Source organism: Scomber japonicus, chromosome 10 (genome assembly GCF_027409825.1).
Source record: "Scomber japonicus isolate fScoJap1 chromosome 10, fScoJap1.pri, whole genome shotgun sequence".
NCBI classification, from domain to species: Eukaryota; Metazoa; Chordata; class Actinopteri; order Scombriformes; family Scombridae; genus Scomber; species Scomber japonicus.
Genome location: NC_070587.1, coordinates 25,757,447 through 25,785,033, shown reverse-complemented (window position 1 = coordinate 25,785,033; position 27,587 = coordinate 25,757,447).

The following is a 27,587-nucleotide window of genomic DNA, read 5'->3' as shown; positions in this document are numbered from 1 at the left end:
GACTTTTTGCACATTTGCATTTGTACATTTTCCTCCTCATTTCTATAACTATTATTATTTTATAGTAGTTTACTCTTACCTAACTGTCAGCTGAGCAATTGTAGCAAAACTATTTCCCTTTTTTGTGGTAGAGAGAAACTCATGAGTAGATTTGGAGGGATTTATCAGTTTGTCAATTGAAAAGAATAGAATTAATCTGATTATTGGTAATCGATCAATACATGTAGGAGTGTCTGTCAGGTCTCAATCTTTATTTTAATAGTAGAGTTGAGTGCATTTTCTTTTTGCCATCGCTACATTTTGACTGTATTTTTACAAAACTATCTGTGATGGGGTGCTACAAATGGATTTTTAATGTCAAATAATGGTGACTGATAAACAGAATGAATGATTAGTAATGACAATGTAGTTGAAGATGATAATGATAATGGCTGCAACAGCATGAATAATGATGATGATGATGATTATTATAATCAGAGAGACATGAGACAGAAAGAATTCTAAAAAACAAAATCATTCTGTTCTATATTTCAAACACAAAATAAAAGTTACCTTTAACAAAGAACTGAGATTCCCTCCAGACATGTATTAAGATATAAAAATACTTTCCATAGAATAATATTTTTTTCCCCCAACAAAATAAAGCATAAATACCACATTAAAATCATTAAAACAGCTTCTTGTTCTACCTCATTAAAAGTCCAGAATCTATGAATATGCAAATATTGTTGATTTCAGAAGTTTAACTGCTGGACTCAAGATGTCAAAACATATTAGACAGACACACAGTATTATTCAGTACAGTATAGTAGTACAGTATATGTATATATAAATATGTCTGGAGGGAATATTTAATATTTGAAGCCATGTTTTCAGAGGTTTTAAAGATCTTGAACAGTTTTAACAACTAAATAGATGTTAAAGTATTGCCACAAAAATGAACTGTAAAAGCAACGACATTGCTGGAGATAATGATCAATCAGCTGTAACTCAAACTGCATGTGGTTATTAGAAATGACAGCGCTGCATGAGGTGAATTATTAGATGAGGTTCAGCAAACTTCCAGTGAGCTAGAAACTATAAATATTACAGTGCTGATGCTCTCATGTGCAAATGTAAAGGTATGCTGTGTGAGAGAACAGATGATCATAGTCGGTTGGATCATGTGGAGCATAAGAACACATGTAAAAATGCTCTTCATGGGTTATAGCTTTGCTTTCAACAAAATCCTGCCTAAAAAACTCATTACCAACATCCAGGATGTGGTACTTAATACTTCTTAATGATTTTAAAGCTAATTTATTATTTTATGCTGCAATCTCATATTTAATGCTCTATTCTAGCATTGTATTTCTCTCTTCCTATTTTTCTGTACTTTGTTTTTATTGTGTGTGTGTGTGTGTGTGTGTGGGGGGGGTTAATTGTATGTTTTAATGTTTCTGTTTTATGTAAAGCACATTGAGTTGCCATTGTGTATGAAATGCGCTATATAAATAAAACTGCCTTGCCTTGCCCTGCTTCAGGGCCCAGTAATCACAACCATCAACTCCATCTCCTGCCACCTACAGCATCTTTAGAGACCAATCACATCTAACCCATCATTTATTTGACCTCCTGCCCTTTAAAAAGAAGATACAGGTCTATCTGAGCAAGAACTACCAGAAAGATGAGCAGTCAGGCTGCTAAACAACCCCTGTTCTATTCTATTCTACCATGTCCTATTCTGTTGTATTCTATTCTGTTCTATTTTATTCTATTCTGTTCTGTTCTATTGTGTTCTATTCTATTCTATTTTATTCTATTCTGTTCTGTTCTGTTCTATTCTATTCTATTTTATTCTACTCTATTCTGTTCTGTTCAACTCTTTTCTATTCTGTTCTGTTCTCTTCTATCCATCACTTGTATATTTAGCAGTGTGTGGTTGTACTTTAACACACTGATAATAAAGATAGTTGAACTTGTTATTGCATGCAGCTGACAGTGTCAGCATAATGTGTGAAACTGCTGTCTCTGTGTGTGACGTACCTGTCTGTCTGCTGACTGATCTCAGCTCCCTGAAGCACACACACACACACACACACACACACACACACACACACACACACACACACACACACACACACACACAGCGCTTTGTATTAGAGCTGAACATTCAACCCTCCATAGCCTGTTTGTTTCTCTAAGCTGAGACAGAGCGTATTGAACAAGGAACATGAACTCAGAAGCAGAGAGAACAGAAGATGACTTTTGATGGCTGTATTTTCTTTATGGAATGTGTGATGACTTCCTGTGATTGCTCTGCCTGGTTGGTCTGTTTGTCCTTGTGTTTTCTCTTTCCAGGAAGTATCCAGGCAGATCATGGTCATCAGGCTGAATCAGTTCACCTGGGCTGGGGGTTGGGCCACCTTTATAAAATCAGCTGGCCTACTCAGTCTGGTCTCTCTCTCTACAGCAGCAGAACCCTTTTTCTTTGGTTGCTTTCTTTGATTACTTTTTAGCACTCAACATACCCCTGCATCCATACATTTCCAGACACCACTGATTTACAGATCTAACACATAACCTTGATTAATTTATGTAGATATGTTGATGGAATAAATTACTTTGGTTTGGTTTAACTTAAAGGTGTGCTCTCCTCCTTTGTTTTGTCATGAATTTTGAGCCAGTTCATGACAAAATGGGGGCTTGTCCATTCAGTAAGACCTAGTATTTAGTTGAATATGGTTGTATTGTGTTTTTGTTTTTTTCTCCTTTCAACTATTGGTAAGTGGCATTGGTTAACTACTAGGGGTTTTGTTTGTTTGTTTTTGGATTTGACTGTTTCTTGGGGAGAGTTTTGGTGCTCAGTTTGGTCCAGTTTTTGTAGGTCATTTTCAGGGGTGACTTTTGGTGTAGTCCTTATAAGGAGTCTATTTCCCCCTGGTAGGCTTATCAGGTTCTACTTGTTGAACCTGGGTTTTATTGTGTGGCTGTGAAAGTGAGTAGAGCTATATGCTCAGGTTCACGTCAGTGGGGTGCTGGTGGTGGCTGCATAGCAGGTACTTTCCAGTCCCACTGAGTTTGTGATTAAAGATCCTCTCGCCGGTAACAGCCTGAAGACTAGGGTTGAGTTAGATAGTTTTTGTTCACTGAGTTAGTGGGGGTTTTGGACTTGTTTGTGGCTACTTAAAGTTGTTTTTCTGGACCATTGTGTAACTGTTTTTTTTTTTTTTTTTTTGGTACTTCTGACTAATTTTAGGTTTTGGTTAAGTGAGACATGGCCTCTCTCTTGGAGGATTTTGTGTCTTCTCCTTCTGACCAGCTTTTGACAATTGCTGAACATTTTCAGATTGAAGTTCCTGATAAAAAGCTGAGACACCATCAAAGGGACTGTGAGATCTAAATTGCTGGATGATGGGGTGTTGGTAAGTGAGGAGGTGACTCCAAAGCCTGTGCTTTCACAGGGTTTTTTTGACCTTTTGAGCAACAAAGAGCTGCTATTGTTGCAAATGGAGCATGAAAGAATGAAGAACGATAGGCAATTTGAAATGGAGGTGTTGAGACAAAAAACGGAGGCATAAACTTGAGGTTCAACAATATAGGCTTGAGATGATTCGGGAGGGAAAATTGGCAAGTGAGGGATCGGTTCAAAGAAAATATGAATTTGACGTTGGCACTAATCTTCGTTTGGTCCCCCACTTTACAGAAGCTGATCCAGACCTCTTCTCTCTGTTTGAGAGGGTTGCTGACTCCAGGCGCTGGCTGGATGAAGAATGCACTCCTCCTCCAATGTGTGTTCATGGGTAAGGCGCAGGAGGCTTATGCTGCTCTATCCCAGGAAGATTGTGTTGTGTAAGTATGATAAAGTTAAGGCTGCAGTTTTGAGAGTTTTTGAGTTGGTTCCTGAGGCCTATAGGCAGCGATTTAGGAACTTTAGGAGGCAAGATGACATGACGCATGTTGAGTTTGTTCAGGGTCTTGAGACTCAGTTGCATCGCTGGTGTATGTCAATGGGTGTGAATACATTTGAAGGTTTGTAATTTGGTAATATTTGAACAGCTTAAGAACTGTGTGCCTAGTGGCATTGCCACCTTTATTAATGAAAGGACTCCAAGAACTCCTCATAATGCTGCTGTGCTGGCAGATGAATATATTTTGACTCATAAGGCTACATTTGCTGACATTGTCCCAGGTGACATGGGTTATAGCTCTTGCCCTACTGTTAGAGGTAATGGGGGAGGATTAGGCGCAGATGTAAGTCACTATGAGCGTCAGCCTTGGAAGAATTCTGTTTCTAGTCGTACTTGTAACTACTGCCAGCGCATCGGACACTGGAAGAATGAGTGTCCTGCGCTTAAGTCTAGGACTAGGTCCAATCGTGGGTCTGTGACATCCAGTGCTTTGGCTGCCCCAGTGTGCAAGACTATTTCAGTACTTTCTCAGACAGAACAGGTGCCTGTTATGAGTGCTATGTCAGATTACTCTGCATTTATTTCCAAGGGGTTTGTGTCTCTTCCAGGGTCAGATGAGAAGGTTGCAGTGACCATTTTGAGAGATACTGGTGCTTTGGATTCTTTTGTGTGTGAGTCTGTTTTACATTTTTCTGCCGACACTGACACAGGTCAGTTTGTTGTGGTTCGTGGGATGGGGTTGATTCCTCTTTTTGCTCCTCTCCACAAGATCAATCTACACTGTGGTTTAGTTTTTGGAGATGTGGAAATTGCACTTCGACATGAACTCCCAGTTGAAGGGATAGATATTATCCTTGGTAATTTAGCTGGTAGTCGGGTGTGGCCAGATGATGCAGTTGAGGGTATATCGGAGCAAACTCATGTCTTGTCGTCATCGCAGCTTTCTGGGGTTGAACAAATTGGGTTCCCAGCCTGTGCTGTTACTCGTGCTATGAGCAAGACTGGCTCTGGGGTTGCTCAGGGTATGGAGACTGAAGATATCCCTCCTGTTTTGTGTGTGCCTGCACCTTTGCAGTCAATTTCTCATGATGAATTGGTGAAAGAACAAGCTATTGATCCTTCTTTAAAGGGACTTTTTGGACAAGTGTCCTATTGAGGAGTTAAGGAACGTTTCTCTTGGATACTTGGTGCAGAATGATGTTCTGGTGAGAAAGTGGGTCCCACATTGCGATGACTACGTCGGGAAACCTGTTGTGCAGATAGTCGTTCGTCAACCGTTTAGGCAGATGGTGCTAAAAGTGGCACATGATGGTGTGGCAGGGCATATGGGTGTCAGGAAAACGTATGCCTGTCTTCTGCAGCATTTTTTCTGGCCATGCCTTAAGAGGGATGTTTCAGCTTATGTTAAAACTTGTCATGCGTGTCAGTTGACGAGTAAACCAAATCAGACCATATCTCCTGCACCTTTGTGTACGATTCCTGTCCTCAGTCATGCAATGGAATACCTAATTGTGGATTGTGTGGGACTGTTGCCTCCGGAGTCTGGATGCCAGTACCTGTTGACTGTCATGTGTCAAGCTACCCGCTATCCTGCGGCGTGTGTGTGGAGAAAATCCCATTCTTTGCTTTATTGTTCTGCTAACTTCTTACAGCTCGATAAGTAGTAGTTAAACTAATCATAAGTAAGATCGTAAACTATTCCAAAGTATGGGTAACACTCTCCCTTAATAGAACTGTGTCTCTTGAATATTTTGGATTATATCTGTAACCCCCTCACGAGTCAACTACTAAGTGGGGGTTGCACTAATTGATTTGTCGATTTCCCTCAGCAGTGTGCCGCTAACCAAGTAAAAGGAAAATCCTAAACCATGTCTGTCCTTTTCACCAGGATGATGTGGCTGCTGTTTCCCCTTTTGACCCTTGGCCTGGTTCCTGCAAAACCTGAAACCGTGGAGCCAGGGCCAAATTCCGGCATTGTTCTCAAAGAACAACCCGGACTCCTACTTACAAACTTTCACCTGCACACACAGAAGGTGTTTGTCAGGTTCAACCCCGAGACGGTATGTAAGACAAACATTCCCACTACAACCAAATTGACCTCCTGGGCTGGTCAACGGTGGAATTCGGAAGCCATGGGCCACGCCAAGGCTGATATTACCCACATGTTACAACAGCTGCAAAAGTTCACTATCACTCAATCAGAATTAAGCGGAACTAGCAAAAGAGAGAAAAGATTTATAGGAACTCTGCTAGCTGCAGCTGCTACTGTAGGTTCTCTGTATAGCTTAGGAGTCTCTGCAGTTAACTCTGTCCAACTATCCACAGTCAGGAGACACATAAGTGAACTACAGACAGAGATTCCCGAGATCCAAGAACAGAAACCAACAGCAGGAAGATTTAAAGAAGGTTGGAAAGACTCTGCAAGGAACAATTTTGGTGTTAAACTCACAAAGCAACACCTTGAGTAAGACCTTGGGTACAGTAAGCACCTTATTGAACATACTAGAGGTGGATCATGCTCATACACAATTGGTCACTATGTTGATGGCAGACCTGCTGAGAGATATTGGGTCTTCAGTTGATAGTTTGGCTACTGGCAGGGTTCCCCTTTCACTTGTAGAAGACATTTTAGCCACGGCCACTTCTAAAATGATTACTCCCCTACAAGCACACTTAGCCTACACCCTAGGTAGCTCTGTTCTCATCTATGTTGACCCAGAAGCTAGAGAAATGGCCTTTATCATTAACTTACCCATAGTCTCACCCGAGCACATCTACCGGCTGAAGGATGTAGTGAACGTAGGACTGTGGCAGGGAGACGTGCATGTTAAGGTGCACACACCCGACGTCGTAGCCTACAATGACCCAAGTTTATACCTAGTCCCTAACCTTCGCATGTGCACCCTAACCAAAGATGTCCACTACCTCTGCCCCAGCAAACCCTTTATGCAGGATAGTACGGGTAGCATCTGTGGACTCCAGACTATGACTAAGAACTCCCAATGTCCCACGACTGTCACTCCCCGACACAAAGTCACCACGACTCAGGCAGAAATTGTAGGAAATCGTTGGCTAGTTAGTACTCCAGCGAAGACAGCTACACTGACCTACGAACAACATGATACCTCAATTCATGTTGAACTGCTTAATCACGCCCTATGGATTAGTGTCCCTGAAGGGGCCATACTACATATTAATGACGTAGCTCTCTACCACTTACCATCCGACCAATATGACAGCGACATAGAAGTCTCCGACTTCTTCAGTAAACATGTCTTAAAGTCTGGACAAACCCTGACTAAGATACAATTTGAAGGCCCACAGACAGTAGATGTGACCCCTATCGATGATATGCTACAAGAGATGGAAGTTAGGTCTAGAAGACCCATTCAACCCCTCGCGTATGCCTGGTCCTCTCCTGACAGTGCAATTGCCATATCCGTCGGCCTAGGATACCTTCTGACATTTGTTATAACCTTTTTGTTCATTAAACGTTATCGCTTCCTACAATATCAGGTTGCCAGATGTACTGACCGACTGAACAAGTTACCTCGACGCAGACGTAAACTGCACGAAACGACCGCTAATGACTTAGTGATGATCAAGACTGAGGAATACCCTAATGGTAACCAAAGTCCCCAATCTGCCATACTTGAATTGGTAGACATTAACTCCCCCAACTGATATCGACTAACACCAACCGACCCTAATTAAATAGTAGATTTAGCCATGATAAACTTAGTGTGTTAGGATTAGTACTACTTATACTCATTTAACTATTATGTTATTTTTCCCAAAGTTTTTATTTTGTTCCCACCTCAGAGCTTACCAAGTTTTGACCTTACGAATAGGTACGTAACAATCACCAGCCTGTTGTAATGATGTGCACCAGCTAACCCTTCATCAGCCCACCTTGTCTTCATCAATTGAACTGATGATCCTGGACCAGCACCATCCAACCAAAGTGGGGTAATGTAGCGAACAACTGGCTGGCTGATTCCCCATGGGAACAAACCCGGCAGCATCCAAAGATCGCTCTCTTGTTGCGCTTGTTTTTTTCTAGTTAGTTTTCTTTAAGTAGTTTTGCAGCCCTAGAGCATTCCCTTTTTGTGCATTTATCCTTTGGTTATTCCAAGTCAATCAGTCGTACTTCAGTTAACTTTGCTACCCTTTTTTGCTATCCTCGTTTAGTGTTTTTATAATTATTTTTTCTTAAAGGCAATGTGCCTTCATCCTACTATCTTTCTAACTTCGACTTTGCCGGCCAGCCTTAATCGAAGTTTAGTAGACGGTAACTGAGAGTCAGCCACCGCCTCTTCACCGCCTGAATACCCGCTCCAGAAGAAGCAGCATCGGAACCGGCAACTCAAGAGCCAGCCGTACTGAGAACCGGACGACAGACACCCGGAGGACACCGCTGACGAAGGCCAGAGAGACTGACCTCCCGCTGGGCTTCGTTGAACGAGACTCCTTCCGTTGCTGGCGATCCGAAATCTTCTGCAAAGTCGGGTGACGAAAAAGACTGCAGTTCTTTTTGGCTTTGTTTTATTTTTTTCTCTGATTGTCGTAGGTAGGGTGACCACTTTCGCATAATTTAGTACCAAGAGAATAACCTAAATATTAGATGTTTAGACCACTCATTTATCACTGCTGTGACATGAGTAGAGCTGCTATTAACCTTCTTTTGTGAATATTTAACCTCCCTAGTTTTCATGACGTAATCTTGATTGTTCCTTAATTCATATGTTTCAATAAATAGTCTGTTAGTATTATTGACAAACTGTGTGCGTGTGCAAGTTATTTCTGGTGTGAATACATTTTCGGTTCCCTGACGCCTAGAATTCACGAGCCTTCCTGTGATTGCTCTGCCTGGTTGGTCTGTTTGTCCTTGTGTTTTCTCTTTCCAGGAAGTATCCAGGCAGATCATGGTCATCAGGCTGAATCAGTTCACCTGGGCTGGGGGTTGGGCCACCTTTATAAAATCAGCTGGCCTACTCAGTATGGTCTCTCTCTCTACCAGCAGCAGAACCCTCTTTCTTTGGTTGCTTTCTTTGATTACTTTTTAGCACTCAACATACCCCTGCATCCATACATTTCCAGACACCACTGATTTACAGATCTAACACATAACCTTGATTGATTTATGTAGATATGTTGATGGAATAAATTACTTGGTTTGGTTTAACTTAAAGGTGTGCTCTCCTCCTTTGTTTTGTCATGAATTGTGAGCCAGTTAATGACAAATGTTTGATCTTATACTTTCAAGCTTTTTTTTTTCTCCACATGGTTTGATGATTATCATAAGTTTGAGAAATGCACACTTATTGGACCTGACTAGAAGTCTCTTATCCACAGATGCAACATTTATTGGCATTCATAAAAACTACAGCAACAGAAGCAAATGCATCTGTTTCATCATTTTATCTTCTTTAAAATGATTTATTTATTTAGCAAATTGACAATTTTAACACTAGAACCACCAACATTCCAATACAGCTAGAACTGCCAGACGGGGTCATTTTTATCCCCTGTCAGCAATCGCAAAGATGTCATTTCTTGAAGCAGTAAAGTTGTTAATTTTCATCTATTTAGTAAGACAAAATAACTCTTTAAATTTCAGTTTATGGAGTTTATTAATTTTAGGCCTACAATTTTTATTTCTTTATAGATCAAAAATGTCAGATCAAATTTGACTGTGCTGGACTGTTAAATTGTTAAAATATTTAAAGTATTTTTGTATTAGCAAAAAGTTAAAACAATTAAAAATACATTTTGGATAATGTGTTTTGGGAATAAAGAAACGGAGCGCTCACTATTTACAATTGCTTTATTTACAGATAGAAAAGGTAAAAGATTCACCAATAAACTATGAGCTACAACAAAATGATTAACACATTTAAATAATTTAATTATTGTAGAAGAACAATTAAAAGTTAAAAATGATTTTTTTTTTATAAAGGGAATAAAGAAACGGAGCGCTATGTCTCTCACACACACACTCATCTGTTCACCATGGATTATATATATATATATATATATATGGATGTATGACAATAAATAATATAGATTTATATAGCGCCTTTCAAGAGAACCAAGGACGCTTTACCCATTGCCCATATGCACTAACAGTTCAAAACCAGTGTTATCGGTTGTATGGTGTATGCTATGTGTGAGTGTGACAAAGTGACAAATGAACATTTCAAATATTAACTGTGTTATTCTTTGGTCCAAATCACTGCTAAAATGTTTTTTGACAAAATCATTATTATAGTATGTAATTTTTAAGGGGAGAGGGGATTTGCGTAGCTTGTGCATCTAAGGGTTAATAAATAAGTTTAAAATACCAACAATGGGTTTAACCGTGGTTTAAAAAGCCAAATTGCTATTAAAAAGGGTAAAGCAAGACAATCCGGTGAGAGCAAGGTCCCTGACGTTTCGGACTCTGTAGTGCTTCCTCAGAGGGAAACTGTGGAGAAACAAGGCTCAGAGGGAGAGAGGGCCCTTTATAGGGGAACTTAATTTTCCTCCAAAACTTAGGCCCACTCTCCCTTCTGATTGGCCCACAGTTAAGACCTGCCCCTAGTTCAAATGAACCTATGTGTGAGTGGGGAATGAGAGGGAAAGGGAGTGATAGGTGGGATTGAAGGGAAAAAAGAAAGAGGGAGGGGGAAAGAGGCTCCAATCTGTGGGGGAGTGGTTGGAGGGAAAACCAGGAACTCTTATGATGGAACCCTCCAGAGCAGCAGCATAGATGATGCTTGTTTGATTCCTCCAGTGGGCCACAGTAATACACTGTTGAAAGATATTGTTAATAAAGATGGTGGAGGAGAGTAGAGAGAGTCCAGAAATCCCGAGCTGCACCTGTCGGTTTACTGTTTTTGTTCTTTAATTGTACATTTGTATGTGAAAGAAAGAAAAAAGAAAAAGAATAGATGGCAGTAGTACATAACTTTTAAAACAACATATAAGAGAGAATGAGTTATAGTGAACGTTATAAGGTTAGGTTTAGGCATGAAGGTGAAGTGGTTAGGGTTAGGGTTAGGAAACAGGGGTAGGTTAACCGTGAAAAGAAAAAACACACAATTAGTGAAAAAATAAAATAAAATTATGTTTAGGGGTTAGGTTTAGGAAGGACGGACAGAACAAGACAGGAAGGAAGGAAGGAAGAAGGGAAGGTTGGAAGAAAGGGAGGAAGGACAGAAGGAAGGAAAGTTCGAAGGAAGAAAGAAAGGAAGGAAGGATGGAAGGAAGACAGGAAGGAAGGAAGGAAGGACGGACAGACAGAATGAAGGAAGGAAGGAAGGATGGAAGGAAGAAAGGAATGAAGGAAGGTTGGAAGAAAGGGAGGAAGGACAGAAGGAAGGAAAGTCAGAAGGAAGAAAGAAAGGAAGGAAGGAAGGAAGGAATTAAGGAAGAATGGAAGGTTGGAAGAAAGGGAGGAAGGACAGAAGGAAGGAAAGTTAGGGTTAGGAGGGTTAGGGTTAGGGTTAAAAGGATTAGGGTTAGGGTTATGCACATTCAAAAATGCACGTACTTGGACCCACTCTGTAGTTCAGTTCTCGTTTAGATCTATTAGTGATGAGAACGGAATCTGCAATATCGAATCTGGCCTTTCGATTTTGGATTTTGGATCTTTTTCAACAAATTTCCACTAGGGGGCAGTATGAGACTTCCAAAAATAAAATCCAGCTATTTTGCATTGGAAGTCAATATAAATCAATGTAAATCAATGTAAGTGTGGGGGATGGGCCTTTTTGCAGGAAGGAGGTCTCACCTGTGCCTATTCCAGGCTTCAATGTTTTCCATACTGACTCTAGAGGGCACCAAAGGTCCTAATTTCTACCACATATCTGAAGGCCACCTAGGTGGCGCTGTTCTGGAGCAAAATCAGTCATAGTATAAGTTATAAGAGTTTGAAACACGTTTTCTGAAAGACCTCAAAGAGACTAACGCAACCATACCCCACGTGTCCCCCTTTATGTAGTATTTCATGCTAATTCAAGTCCATTTCTATATTTCCTATGATCATAGATGGAAATGAGGGGCGCGCAGGTGGTCGAGTGGTTAGAGCGCATGCCACATACGCAGCCGACCCCGGTTCGAATCCCGATCGGAGGTCCTTTGCTGCATGTCACCCCCCCTCTCTCTCCCATGTTTCCTGTCTATCTACTGATCAATAAAGGCGTCTATGCCAACAAAATCTTTAAAAAAAAAAAAAAAAAAAAAAAAAAAAAAATAGATGGAAATGAGGAGGCGGGAACATTTCCCTCCATCATATATTAATCTAACCCTATTCAGGCAACCTCCTGAACTTTACCATCAATTTGTGACTATTTGAAACATGTATTTGTATTGTTTTGTTGGAGCATGTGGTCACTAAAATTAAATAAATGTAAATGTGGAATTTAAGATTTCCATTCCAAATTTTGTAGATGAAAACTTGAACTTCCTGTCTACACAGGAAATAGCAACGCTAGTCAAGTGGTAGCACCTGTTGCATTGGCAGCCTGGTAAGTGTGCTCTCCAGCTTATTGATTTCTCTCAGACACAAAGTGTTGAAAGTCGACTGCTTTTGCTCAAAATCAGTGTTAAAGGTATCAATATCAGCTTTGGTGGTGTTTGAAAAATGTATGTATATTGTATCATTGGAGCATGTGGTCACTAAAATTAAATAAATTGATTTTTCTCAGACACAGTGTTGAAACTTCATCATGCATTATGTATTATTATTATGTATTATTATTATTATTAGGATTTTTTTTTGTTGTTGAAAATGTTTTATTTCTTCATCTACAGGCTAGTGCTTCAGAAGCTACAGCAACCTGAAGCAACACCTGTGTGTCTCCCACTCAGTTGCCAACAAAGACGAGTTAAAATTGCTCATGAAATATGGGACCGCTAGGTAATAACACAGGAACATGGAAAAATGGAAAAAAAATATTTTGCTTCTCGGTATTTGGTCCTCATTTATTCAATATTCCCTATTGCAGGTTCACGAAATCCTTGGATTGCCCTGTTTGCGATAAGCAGCTTTTGGTTCGCCTGGACAAACACTTATTTGATATACATGCAATGAACACAGAGTTGGAAGTAAATTCTACGACAAACTTCAAATTCTGACCCCCATAGACTTGTATGGGATTGGGAGGCTGGAAAAATTGGCAAAGTGTGATGTACCCCCCCCAACAATTTTTGTGTCACAATATGTCCCTTTATATTAATAGGAAAGAGAGCCTGTGCTTAAGGAAGCTAAGAGGCAGTCCATCGTTCTGGAGTTGGCGGCTCTCCGCCGTACTAACCCAAAAGTGCCAATGGTGTCCTTGCTGGACAGGAAACCATCTCTAATGGTAATTTTACAGTATGATGTATGAATGTGTTTGTGAAAGGTTGAATGTGACATACAGTAAACAGGTCTTTGACAAGTCTTTTCCAATTCATTACAGAGGATTTATGTGAGGCGATCCAACTGGATCTCATTGAGGAAGACAATATGTCCCTGGAGGAAGACAATATGTCACATATTCCACTTAATCTGACCCTGAGTTCAGATTCTGAGCATGGTGACCCTGGGACCCCTGATTACTCACCTTTCCCAAACAAACCGGATGTTATCCCTGATGGCCAGACCTCCTTCACTGGTGTCTGCATATCCTCCTCCACTGGTGTACCCGGATCCTCCTTCGGTGGGTGGATCCCCATATCCTCCTGTGGAACCCAGACCACCTCCTCCTCCTCCTTCATTCTCCCCAGATCCTCCTCCTTCATTCTCCCCAGATCCTCCTCCTCCAGCCTCCCCACATCCTCCTCCTCCAGCCAGTCAGTAAACAGAGTTGTGGATGTTGAGCGTTTGTTAGACAACTTGGCCAGAGCACAAACCTCAACACCCAGGTCAGAGAGTTGTGCCAGAGCCCAAACCTCGACATGCAGGGCAGAGAAGCTTGCCAGAGCCCAAACCTCAACACCCAGGACAGAAAGTCGTCCCAGAGCCCAAACCTCGACACCCAGGACACCCAGAGGCATCCTGTCCAAGATTAGTACCTCAGCCCAAAAATATGAGCACATCAGGAAATTGGAAAGTTCTGAGTTTTTATTCCGTGAGTTTTCTTTTCCTGTTTCCCTCTTGTCATCTATCACTTCCATATTTACATATACTTAGACAGCAATGTGGAAGCCATAGATTTCAGATTATAATCTATTGCTGTGTAGTATTATAGATGTTGTTCTCTTTTTTGGTAAACCATTTAAGTAACATTTCATGTATTTTTCATGACCGAGAGGATCATCAACGATTTCAGGATGTTTCGCCTGGGTACACGGACGGACAGGAAAACCAAGGAAAATGCAAGGCAGGCTGCAAGCCATGCGCTCCGCTTCTGCCTGTACATGGCTGCTGGGCTGCCCAAAAAAATGGTGTTGTCTGACATGCGCTTCTTCCTACGAATGGACAGGTTGCGTGCGTAAGTGTTAATAATAAGAGATAATATGTTTATATATTTGTTGTTATGACTTTCAAATTATAATGTGATGTTTTGAAGTAGATGTAAAGTTGGAATTTTGAATTGGAATCAGGTGGTGGGAAATATAGGTGATATGTCATCAGTTGTACCTGCAGAGGATGTTGTTATGATGCTATGTAAAGCCCTTTGAGACAAACTGTTGGCTATACAAATAAATTGCCTTGCCTTGTCTTACCTTTTTTTGTAGGTGGCCGCTATACCTCGAAGGAAAGGGCTATGCCGCAACGTCTGTGAGCAACATGATGTGCAACGTCATCCTCTTCATCAAGCACATGTGGTGCTCGTTCAGCAGACCCAGCAAACTCAGAGATATTGACTTTCACAGACTGGAATACAAATTGGAGAGGCTGAAGGCGAATGTGCACAAAGCAGTTGTCATACACCGACAGAAGGTGTTGAAAAGAAAGACAGGTAACGTTTTCCTTCTTTATTGTGTTATTGGTGTGTGTGTGTGTGTTTGTCATTTTTAAAAAGATTTGGATTTTTGAATTTTGGAAGCTCAAAATGGGTGGTATATGTGACACTCTTTTCACAGATAAACTGCTCAGGGCAAACCAGGAGGTGGCATTCATGAAAGCAGCCAGGAAGAAAATTCCAGAGTTACTTAGTAAGTAGAATTCCACACATATTTATTTGAGGGGTCCCTCCTCTGTTGCTCACCATGAGGTTTCTCCAATATTTCCCTGTTGAAAGGGTTTTCCTGGGAGTTTTTCCTCAGTCGATGTAAGGGTCTAAGGGTAGAGGTTGTTGTTATGATGCTATGTAAGCCCTTTGAGACAAACTGTTTGTAACAATGAGATATATAAATAAAATTTCCTTCTCTTGCCATTTAGAAACATTACCTGGTGATGGAAACCTGGGCGAGGATCACTGTAAGCTGATGGGCTACTTAATGGGCTACTTGACCATTCTGACGGGACACCCGTCCATCGTGCTCACAAACATGACTCGGGGTCAAGTCATCCTTGCAGACAACTGGTCTGGTGGAAAGAAGCATAGGATTCTTGTACATATTTAAACTATTCTGTGCAATGTATATCCAACTTTATTAGTAGTTTTTATCTTTACAATTTAAGCCTACCTAACCACAGAAATAAGTTCATTTCATGCCTCTCTTAGGTGGATGAACACAAAACAATGAGGTCGTTCGGCCATGCCACCGTGTGCCTGAACAACACAGAGTACAACTGGGTGAGATGGGTTGCCAGCGGAAAATGCTGCACTGATCAGGGCCGGCCCAAGGCATAAGCGAACTAAGCAGCTGCTTAGGGCCCCGTGACCACTAGGGGGCCCCCAATAGCAACTAATTTAAAAAATAAAAAAGCAATTAATTTTTTTTCCCATGTGTGCGTGATGATGATTCATATATTATCAAATGTACGTTCTTGTACAAAAAACAAAACAAAAAACCAACAACAATATCATGTTAACAGAGTCTGTTAACATGATATCAAGCAGAGTGTAGTTTCCTACTGCCTCGCTGCTTGAAATTTGACCTCCGCTAGTAACGTGTGCAGTGGACCCAACCGTGCGGTGCGCACTCAGCATCTAGGAGCTAGGAGCAGCTGAAAGATGTCGCAATAAAGGACTTACCCCTCAGGGGCAGAAAAGAGAAAAAGGAAGAAAGATGAAGAGGAGAAAAAACGACAAGGTATGTCTCGGTAATGTAACATTTGGTGTCAAGGAGATTTTGAAAAGTTCCCTGAAATTAGGAAAGTCCCTAATTATTGTTGACATTTTGTTTCAAATACGTTAGCCTATAATAGCAAATTTGCTAGCTAACATTAGTTCAAAATGTCTTCAGGGATTAAAGCAAAAAAAAATCCTGAGCCTGAACTTTTTTAGACTTGTGCACTTGACTCTACACGCCACTACGTTGGTCGATCGATTGGAAACCGGTTTACTTTTTGGAGTGTTTGCACACGACACAGGCCTTGTTTTTGATGTTGGTGGTAATCTGTGGCGTGTACACATTCGCAAGGTCAAAATGATTGCAGACTAAGGTTTGACTAAACTGCAACACCAAGAAAGGCCAATAGGTCGCAATAGTAGTCCAACACACTACAATATGCTACATGTAGCATTTCTTTTGATATCAAGTTTCGCTGCTAATCTTTGTCTTTGACAGGTTACAAAATGGCCTACAATCACAAGGTGACATGTTATAAGGATATGTGAAATTGGAAGGCAGGCATTTGAAGAATAAGATTTATTTGCAACCATTTAATTTAAGGTATTCAAAAAAGGACAATGATTCTCTTTTTAAAGAGTTTTAATTCAACAGTTTCAACATATTTGAACTTTCTTTAAAATAAATAGTGGCAAATTAAATACTAAGAAATTACTACGTTCGAAAATCAAGTCTATAAATAACATAAAAAATATCAACTTCTACATGAAGTAGTAACAAATCAGGTACAATTTCCGTAAATTCCGGACTACAGAGCGCACCTGATTAAAAGCTGCATGCTCTAATTTTAGAAAGAAAATCAATTTTGTACTTGTACAAGCCGCACCGGATTTTAAGCCGCAGGTGTCCCACGTTGTAACATGAGATATTAGCGGGGGTTGGTCCGATCGGCGATGCCTGACAGCCATCACGCAACCACCCCCCCCTCCTCTGACTACACACATTTAGGGCGCACTAGGCAATCATACCATGCCCAAGCACGTTTGCCCCCTACAGTCCGGATTATTTGGCTAGTGTGAGTGCAAGTGTACCCTGCTTGAGGGAGGCAGTTTTCCCGGGAATCCCGGGAAATCAACGATGTTTTAAAAGGCAACATTAGCTGAGCCCTGGTCATTTCAAACAACACTAAATGCAACGTGGAGACATTATGCATATGGGTTCCCAATCCGACCATTTATTGTGTATTATTTTGTCATTATTAAGGCAAAAGAACTCAATTTATGTCCATGGACATTATAATGAATAGGCTATAAGCTTAATATTAGTTTACATCCAGCGTGCTGCGTGGACTTCATTACATCTGCTGCACTGCTGTTACCACAATTATCAAATGGTAAGTTTATTGTCTGTGACTGTGACCCTCATAAAAGTCATATTTTACTAATCTGCATTATATAAACTAACGAAATTCGTTAAAGTAAGTCATTTGACGACTTCTGAGTCATTAAACTAAGTCTGACTTTTACTGGAGTAATCTACCTCGTTCTGTCATTGTACAGTTTATAGTCCGGAATTTACGGTAGTTAAATCAGATAGTTAGATTTAAAACGGTTTCACCATTTCAACAACTTTGAACTTTCTTTAAAATAAATAGTAATAATAAAACATTTTTGCCGCTGGATGCGTTTAATCTTTCTGGAGCACAGCGTGCAGAAACAGGCACCTGGCTCTCTCATCTTTTTGCACCAACTACTAAACGGCTTGCCGTCCTTCCCTAGCTCATCTAGCCATGCCCAACGCCATTTATTTTTCAACCCTTGGTCGATTATCAGGGCATTTTCCCCTGGAGTCATGAACTGAGCCATCTTTCCACTCCATGCAACGTCTCTCTCTCGCTACTCGATTAGGCTTCATACGTAACTTGGTGGAGGCACGTTTCCTCAAGACCCGCCTTATTTCACCTCTGATTGGATAATAATGTTAGTTTCAGAGCGGGAGAGTTGTGCTTCTCTCATATCATTGGCAGACGAACGATTACACTCTCTTTCACATTTAAAAAATATATTATTTTATTTATTTTGTTTTGACGCGTCCGCAGTCAAGCGCCGCACGCCGGAATTCCGGCACGGGGCCGGAAAACTTTAATCCCTGTGTTTTACTACTTCTCTCTTGTGGGTAGGTTAGATAGCTTGTCTTACTATTCAAGCTAACGTTTTTGTGGTTGTGTAATACTTTGAAAAGTTAATTCTCAGTGTATATATATTATTCTGGGTCGCTTTTTGTCATCAAAACAACGTTTCTGATAACGTTTGATAGCAAATGTTTAATAACTAACGTTAATTACAAACGCGGTGACGTTTGCTAGCGATATGGTTTTGCTTTAATGAATTAATTTAGTTAGCTTATAGTTTGAGGTATGTTGTTTGCAATTGTTTGCTGCAGAGCACAGTAATTTATGTGAGTAAGTAAATATATTCTTTTTACATCAACTCCCTGTTATGCTCATACGTTATATGAAACTTCCTCAGGAGCACTGTTAACACTAGAACCGCCGTGACGGTCTGACAGACCGTTTGGGTTATTAAAATGTACATAATTCTGTTTAAATAAAGACTACAAGCCTTTCAGCCCATGACTTTTCCTAAATATGTGTTTTTAATATGTCCTGAAGTCCATAAGGTGCTACAATAAAAAACAAATGATTTATGAGCATTTATACCTCTCTCCGCCCTGCGGCCACACGTACCGCAGCTGATTTGTTACATATTATATACATTTCGCGGGGTTTGTTTTCGCGCTGATTCGCCGGTCTATTGTTTCCATTTGAGAGAGAGAAGAGAGAGAAGACAGAAGAGATATATAAAGAAGAACAGATAGATAAATAGATAGCTAGATTGATAGATAGATACATACATACATACATACATACATACATAGACAGATAGACGACAGACTGACGGACAGGACAGGACCAACGGACGGACAGGACGGATAGATAGACCTAGCCTAGTAGTAGCAACGATCTGAAGATGGAGAGGGGAAGAAAACGACAGCGATATACTGTTGAGGAGGCTTTGATGTTATTACATCAACTGAGTGAGGAAGAGTCTGATGGAGGAGAGCTGGACCTCAGCGACATTGATTGGAGTGAGGAGGAGAGCTCCGACACCGACTCGGAGCCTGAACCCAGCCAAAAAAAAAGAAAAATTGTGCCAGCCACCCCATCTGTTGGTGTATCCACTCCAGGTCATTATTATTATTATTATTATTATTATTATTATTATTATTATTATTATTATTATATTATTAATAATAATATTAATATTATTATTGTTGTTGTTATTGTTAGCTAATAGCTATTATTATTGTTGTTAGCTATTAGGCCTATTATTATTCTTAGCCTAGTCTAGCTATTATTATCGTTATCATTATTATCATTTATCTATTTTTATTATCGTTATCATTATTATCATTTATCTATTTTTATTATCGTTATCATTATTATCATTTATCTAATTCGTTCATTCGTTTTATTCGTTTTTATAAATGTATTTGTTTTATGGAGCCGATGCCAGGCCCTGGAAATCTTGGCTCTTTCTCGATCTTTCCAGCGCAGCTATATATTTTGCGTCATTTACTAATTGGTTACAAACTGGATACTGATTTTGTAAATAGTATAGACAATTAACACCAAGGAACATCTAAAATTATCACAACAAATTAAAAAAGGGAATTCTAATGCAACCCTAATAAATCTCAACAGTGCAACCACCAGTCCGAGTGCTGCCTGCGGCTGTTCAGTCCAGCGCACAAGCTGCACTCATCTCGACCAGCGCTCATGCGTCATCTCCAGGTAAAGTGGTTATTGTAAAACATGTATGGCTGTGTTCATCTTTTGTCAAATGCATATAAGAAATAAATAAATAAATAACAAAGTGATAAATCTCAAATGTGCTAACACCAGCAGGTACTGACACCAGAGCGCGCACACCATCTCCGGATGCGGGTAAGACTTACAAAATACTGCTAAAGTGTACCAAAATGTTAAAAAACAAATGTTAAACTACACAAACATGTATAAAACAATTTCTGGAAACGAAAATATTTATTTGAAAACGAAAATGTTTCTACAAAATAAATAGGCTATGTATAACCCAATTAGCATAGTGGAATAATGTAATATATAGGCTATACACACACACGCACACCTATTTATACCTATTTATGTTTTGCAGTCCCGAGCCCATGTGAGCTGGGGAAAGATGGGACAATCTGGAGTGCCATCGCCCCTGGAGGACACTCAGGGAGACAACAAGCCCAAAATGTCCTCACAGAATCTGCCGGTCCTACAGCGTTTGCTAAGCGCAACATAGACGACGCTCAGAGCGCGTTTTTGTGCTTGCTTGACAGGCAGATGCTACAAAATATTTGTGAGTGCACTGTAGCAGAGGCACATCGTGTTGAGGAGAGGTCTGAATGGGATCTCTCGGTTGGAGAGTTGAAGGCATTCCTCGCTCTTCTTTTTGTTAGAGGAGTGTTTAACAAAAATATTGAAATGGAGAGCCTTTGGTCTGAGGAGTGGGGGTTGTCTTTTTTCAATTCCACGATGCCAAGGAGCAGGTACCGGGAGATCATGTGATACCTGCGCTTTGATAAGAAGGAGAGCAGGCGTGCTCGTCTCTCCACAGACAAGTTTACATTGGTGTCAGAGGTGTGGGGGAGATTTGTGGAGAACTGCGTTGCATGCTACAAACCTGGGGCTAACTTAACAGTCGATGAGCAGCTGTTCCCAACAAAAGCACGGTGCCGCTTCACCCAGTACATGGCAAACAAGCCCGATAAATTCGGCATAAAATTTTGGATTGCTGCAGATGTGGAAACCAAGTACATGCTAAATGCCTTCCCATACCTGGGCAGAGATCCAACCAGACCAGCAAAACAAAGTGTGGGTGAAAATGTTGTTATGAAGCTGGTGGAGCCCTTCATGGGGAAGGGAAGAAACGTCACGACGGACAACTTTTTCACGTCCCTCAGCCTCGCCAAGAATCTGCTGAGGAAGAACACCAGCCTGGTTGGCACAGTAAATAAGGCCAGACGGGAACTTCCTCCTTCGGTCCAGCAACAGAGAGGAGAGCTGTTTTCAACTAAAGTGCTGAAGAACGAACGCACCACTCTCACTATATATCAGGGGAAAGCTTCAAAGAACGTGGCACTCCTCAGCTCCATGCACCAGAGTGTGTCCATCGGGAGTGATCCCAAGAAAAAGCCGGAGACAGTCAGCTATTATAACAGCACAAAGGTAACATATGTGATGGTTTTATCATATAAAGGAATAATTAATATTTGTTATAATGTGAAGAACTTTAGGCTGCGTTGTATGTAGGCTGTGACAATTGTTGCTGTTATACTATTATTACAAACGTATTTACATTGCACTAATTTCCATCATTACAGTTCGGGGTTGACGTGCTGGATCAAATGGCACGGCTTTATTCTGTGAAAGGGGCAACAAGAAGATGGCCAGTAGCAGTGTTTTACAACCTCCTGGACATGGCTGCAATAAACGCCCACATTCTCTACCAGAAGTGCTTGTCGGTGAACATAGCAAGACGAGCCTTTATCTTGCAGCTGGCAAAAGAACTGCGGGCGGAACACATGTGCGCCAAAGCCGGTCCAGTAGTAGCTCCACTGGCAGAGCCGCAACAGAGCCACCAAAGACGGCAGTGTCAGGTGAACAGCCACTGCCAGCAGAACAAAACAAAGGTGTCCTGTAAAGGATGCGCGCGACCTGTGTGTGGGAAGTGCACCGTAAGGGTGGAGAGCTTTTGCGCCAGCTGTGTGCCACAGACTTAGATTTGTTGTCTTGTTTGTAACGTTCATACGTTTATGTAAATATAGATTTGTATTATTATTATTATTATTATTATCATTGTTGTTGTTATTATCATTATTATTATATGGCCTGATATTTTATTGTATTACATTGTATATAATTGTATTATTAATAATATTAAGTTGTTGTTATATTAAAAATATGGTTATTATTATTACTATTCCCCCATTGTTTCTGAGTTTCTCTTTTATTGTGCATATGTTTATTAAAATACAAACTACTGCCTGCAATGAGGTAAGTTACACATTTTAAATAAGTGTAGGCTTATTGTATTTTAGCATTGTGCGGCAAATTCGTCCATTTGGACGCGAAACACGCAGCAGCAAATAAATAAATATATATATAAATATATCCATAACGGCATCAGGTGCACTTATTATTATTTATTATTATAATATATATATTATAATTTTAATTTTGCTTTGTGCTTTGACTGATACCCCCTCCTCCCCCGCCGCATTCTCTTTGATCCTTGTCTCATTTCTCTCCTTTTCCTAGTAATCTTGTGTTTAACTGTTGAACGAGTAGCTTGTACACTAAACAATGACTGGTATTGATTGCCTGACTATGTGACAGTAAGTTGTTTCCCATGTCCCCATACACCTGAAGGGTTAAAACAACACAAACAATGAAATTACATATAGCGGTCTGGCGGACCGCTAGCGGCGGTTAAAGGGAGTGTTCGAATGTTGGCGGTCCTAGTGTTAAAGTATTTTGGAGGAGGCAACAATATTATTTTAATTTCCCTATAGGTCCTTCATCTTTGGTCATTGAGATTGATGTGTCTTCTTCAGCATCCAGTTTGCAGCAGGGATCAGCAGCTCCGCCAGTTGACCCAGGAAATGGGGACACTTCCCCATTTCCTGTCGGACTCAGAAAGGACTGAACTGGTATTAAGAGGGCCACTGCCTATAAAGGACACATTCACATTCCCGAAGATGGCCGAAGCTTCCACCATCATTACACATACAGACACCTAGTAAATGGGGGAAAAAGTCAAGCGGAGCTGGCTCACATATTCAAAAAGTAAAGATGCGGTCTATTGCTTTTGCTGCAAATTATTTTTAAGTCCATAAAACAACTGAGCAACTGAGGGACAGCAGGAGGCAACTGAGGGACAGCAGGATTGATATTTCTTTGTTTATTTTATTCAATGCTGTGTTTTTTACATATAAAAGTCAAATGTTTGAATTACAGGAGTGTGTTTTTGTATTTCCCTCCCTATTTTTACCGAAGATTTTGCACATTTTTACATAGTTTTCAGATCTAATTCAACTTAATATTTTATTTATCAACCATTTGTGTTACCTTGTTTTAGGTGCCTGTTGATTTTCATCATTATTTAAGTATTTGTTGTTGTATTTTTATTATTTAATACTGTCTGATTTTGTATATTTGGTGTTGCAGTTTATTTAAAATAATAATAATAAAGCAGATTGTGTTTACAGTAAATGATTAGTTTATTTTGTTACTTTTAATTGACCTAGATGACATTCAGTATCCCACTTAGTACTATATCACTTTCACGCTGACTTAGCCAAATATTAATTGAAAGATTTTTCGGTAAGTTTGCAAATGTGGTGTCTGCTTCCATTGCATTAATCACTGTTGATTACAATCTAACTACAACAAAAAGTTTTCACATTTAGTTTTACAAGTGTATTCGTAATGACGGAGTAGAATAAGTAGAATACATTTATAGTAGGTGTGTGAATGATCAATAATCATTAGTATTGGCAGTAATAGAGGGCCCCAAAATCAAATTTTGCTTAGGGCCCCATGGAGGCTTGGGCCGGCTCTGGCACTGATGGTAAGGACATCCAGTACGTCTTCTACACGACGATGGGCAGGCAGATCGGGAGGCCTTCCCAATTCCTCAACAGTGCCTGGCTGGATGCGGGCATGAACAGTCCCATTACCTTCAGCCAAATAAGAAGCAGCGTTTCTACACAGGTAGGTTCTCAGGTTTATTTATTTATTTCTCCACAGGGACAATGTACATCCAGTGTTTCCCACAGATCTGAAGGCAATGTGTGGTGGTAGGCCGGCGGCCAACGGGGGGGGGTGTAAAAATAATAATAATAATTCCTTCGTTAATAACACACCCAACTTTATTGTATTCATATTCACACCTTCACAACACCTATTATGCTACATTTTGTAAACCGCCCACTGATTCCTTCATTAATAATTGGTCATACACAACTTTATCATATTAATCACAAATTATTCACACCCCATTCAAATGTCTTTACCTCTACAAAATACTATACTATGCTGTCCTCCTCTCCGACTCTTTCTTCAATGCCTAACGAATCTATCTCTTTCTCTCCCTGACCCTGTCTTTCTGCTTGAGCAGCACTGGTTGAAGCCTGAAAATATTGTAAACAAATTAATAACATAGCTAATTACACTGGTCCGACTGTTCAGCTCTGTTTCAGACTGATACCTCCGGTTCAGGCTAGTCCTCATCCTCAACACGTCTCTTTTTCAATCGCGGAAAATATTTTTCAATACTCATCTGGATTGAAGCAGCAAACATTCAGTGTAAGGGTAAAAAAACTACATAACAGTACTTATAACAACTTTATTTGATTCACAGCTGCTAGTGTTTTGACCTCGACAACCCAACTACATTTTACCGCAAACTTGCGACTAATTAACTTTATAAAGAAGGTGGAAGGGTCGGGGCGGGACGGGACAATATTGTATTCAAAATATAAAATATTTTATAGGACTTTTTAATGTGTGATTTTATAAAGGTGCACGTGATACCAATCTTTCTTGAATTTCACCAGCCGTCTTCTCTGCACTAAGGCACAGCTTCCACGCTTCTAGGGATGATCTCGCTGATGGAGACACACGCGGTGTGCACGGAGGGGAGGGGCTGTGTGTGTGTGTGTGTGTGTGTGTGTGTAGGCTATGTGAGAGAGACGCGTGAGTGACAGAGAGACGCAAGGAGAGCAGGGAAAGGAAATGCAGTTTAACGAATACGATGCGTATTTTTTAAATAGCGTTAAAAAAATAATTAATACCGAAACGCAATATGTGGCGGCCGGTGTTGAATCTGTGGCGCACCGCCACGAATTAGTCTATGTGTGGGAAACACTGACATCATTCTACATTTTCAGAGAACTGAAAACGTAAATGTACCCAATTGCAGCCAAGGGCTGATTTCCATTGGTCGTCCCCCCTGCCAGATGTTACCAGCATAATTCCTAAAATTAAACTACATTACACATAATAAATACGATGCAATTACAATAAATATTCACAACAGTCATAGCGTCACAGTATAAGTCGTCCAGCACACATTAAAATAGTATTGCACACTTCAAGTTGCTTTGGTACATTGTGCTTATTTGAGCCTTATACCGTGTTTCTAGGTGCAGCTGAGTAGTGATCAGGTGTGGGAAAAGGGACTGCTTGGGGTGTGTAGATGGAGTGTGAGATTGCAGCAATGCAGAATCCGGTACATAGGTGTTATTGTGGTTTTGATTGATTATAATTGGATATAATAAATAGGAATGTGGTACTTGTCAGGTCAGGGTCTATTGGACATCACCTATAATTTTCAGATTTCCAATAGCTGGAAATCTGGAAATCATAGATGATATCCATCAATTAGATCTGAATCTGGACTTCATAGGTGGGAATTTGGAAGACTTTCAGATTATGTTACACATGGTTATTTATTTGTGTTCACAGGCAAAGCATCATCTCTCGTTACACAGACTTTAAGTTCAAATTCTCTGGTTCCAGCTTCTTAAATGTGAATCATTTCTGGTTTCATTTCTGGGACACTGAACTGAATATCTTTGAGTTGTGCTTCAGACAACAGCGATCAACATTTTTCACCATTTCCTGACATTTTATAGACCAAACAATGAATAGATTAACCAGAAAAATGATCAACAGAAGAATCGGTAGTTAAAATACCGCCTGTATAAAAAGTTTGAACTCTACAGAGGTAACAGGAATGGACTGCCATTCATCAGCAACACCTGCAAACTCCTCCAGCTTATACATTATAGCTGCTTTGTGCACAAAGCCAGTAAAATATAACAGGTGTTGACTGTGATCACTTAATCGCCAACACAGTGGACTCACAGTTATGATGTTTCTTTGTGGATGCATAATCACTGCATGAAAGCAGTTTACTGAGTTGCCTGCAGACACACACACACACACACACACACACACACACACACACACAGATCTCCATCACTATAGTCTGATTGGTGATGTCAATCCTATTTCATGCAGTGTAACTACACACACACACACACACACACACACACATACACACACATTACCAGCGGGTGCTGCCCTCAGTCTGTCTGGATGATTAGCTGTGCATTAACTAGGTAATTTATGTATGAGGGCACTTATTATGACCTGAGCCTCTTACCACAGATTGGCATGCCACATCTCATTTATGGTGAGCGGCTGGTGGAGTCCCTTCAGAGCAGCCGTTCCACAGGCCGAGAAAACACGAGTCAAATACAAACGATTGCATCTCTCAAACAAATAAAGCCTTAATGAAGAGTGTTAGAGGGACAGAAAGAAAAAAAGAATGCAGTGGAAACAATAAGTGACATTTGCTCCTTCAACCTCTCTCCATCTGTGCTGAGTATATGAAGGCATAATGAAAAATACAATTTCAATTTAAAATCCATTTCTCATTTTCAGCATGGGCGTAAAGAGTCAGATGTGAGAAATTAAGTTACGGCAGGGAAAACATTGTGTTGGACAGAGACTTTTTAGTTATGTAAATATGCCTGAGTTGTTCTGAAGAGACAGAAAAAACAAGAATTTCAAAAAAATGTCGAGTTGGACCTCAGCGGGCGGAGATAAAACACCCCAGATATCAAAGCAAATGGCAACTTTTAATGTAAAAAGAAGAATAAAAAACTCTTTCTTCCCCCATTCATTCATGACGATAGAATTCATGAATTTGAAAGGTCAGTAGGTCTCTGTGGGCAACAGTTTTGATGGATTCGGCCTTCCCCCTCTCTCTCTGAGCAGTTTGACTCAAATGATTGGGACTGGGACACAGCGACTCTGAATGTTCCAGTCGGGACCAGTCTGGTGCAGACTGCAGTACAATCATTAGACTGTGTCCCATGTGTGAGACCAGAGAGCTGTCTGCTGTCCTTTCTACACATTCTCCTTGTGATGCTCCACTAAAAGCTTTGTGTGATCGAAGCACAATAACTGATTGTATTTGCTATGCTTTTACCTTTAAAGCTCCTCTAATATATAGACTCTTATACTAACAGTGGATCAAATGAATAAGTGTTCCTGTCATTGACAGACCTCTCACCTCTGTTATTTTGGGGTACTGACATGTTCGAAAACATGTTTCATCAGAGAGCTTTTCAAAAAACCTAATTGGCAAATTTGAAAGATTAAAGTTTAAGAAATGAATATTGCATATATAGACATATATATCTATATATAGATATATATATCTATATATATTCTGCCATCTATTGTGTGATAGAAGTATTTATTCTTGTTCATGGACATGGCTCATGAGTCCGTATCACAATAAAATACAAAAGAATATAAAAGAGAGAGAGAATAAATAAATATCTAAGAAAGACATTCCACAATGATGAGACATGTGCACTGAGGCTATGACATCACTGGTT